This window comes from Dreissena polymorpha, chromosome 2 (assembly GCF_020536995.1).
Source record: "Dreissena polymorpha isolate Duluth1 chromosome 2, UMN_Dpol_1.0, whole genome shotgun sequence".
Taxonomy (NCBI): Eukaryota; Metazoa; Mollusca; class Bivalvia; order Myida; family Dreissenidae; genus Dreissena; species Dreissena polymorpha.
The window spans coordinates 79,766,607-79,767,470 of NC_068356.1; positions in this window are offsets into that span (position 1 = coordinate 79,766,607).

Genomic DNA, 864 nt, shown 5'->3' on the forward strand with positions numbered 1-864 from the left:
TGTATGTAGAATTAGGAGGAATACCCTTTAATGAAATACGGAAAATACCATCTATAATCACTGAGAAGGCATTGCAAAGTTGGCATTGATAGTAAATTAGTTATGAAACAAAGGCTATTTGTAAAACATTGCATGCCCCCCATATGGGCTGTCCGTTGTAGTGGCAGCCATTGTGTGAATACGATTTTTGGCACTGTGACCTTGACCTTTGACCTAGTGACTGAAAATCAAGAGGGGTCATCTGCGGGTCCGATCAATGTACCTATGAAGTGTCATGATCCTAGGCAAAAGCGTTCTTGAGTTATCATCCGAAAATCATTTTACTATTTCTGGTCACCGTGACCTTGACCTTTGACCTTGTGACCTCAAAATCAATAGGGGTCATCTGCATGTCATGATCAATCTACCTATATGAAGTTTCATAATCCTAGCGTATGCGTTTCTTGAATTATCATCCGGATACCATTTTACTATTTCGGGTCACCGTGACCTTGACCTTTGACCTAGTGACCTCAAAATCAATAGGGGTCATCTGCATGTCATGATCAATCTACCCATGAAGTTTCATGATCCTAGGCGTATGCGTTCTTGAGTAATCATTCAAAAACCATTTTACTATTTCGGTCACCGTGACCTTGACCTTTGACCTAGTGACCTCAAAATCAATAGGGGTCATCTGCGAGTCATGATCAATTGTACCTATGAAGTTTCATGATCCTAGGCCCAAGCGTTCTCGAGTTATCGTCTGACAACCACCTGGTGGACGGACGACAGGACCGACCGACATGAGCAAAGCAATATATACCCCCTCTTCTTCGAAGGGGGGCATAACAATTCTTTATCCATATATCAATGTTCAGGTTT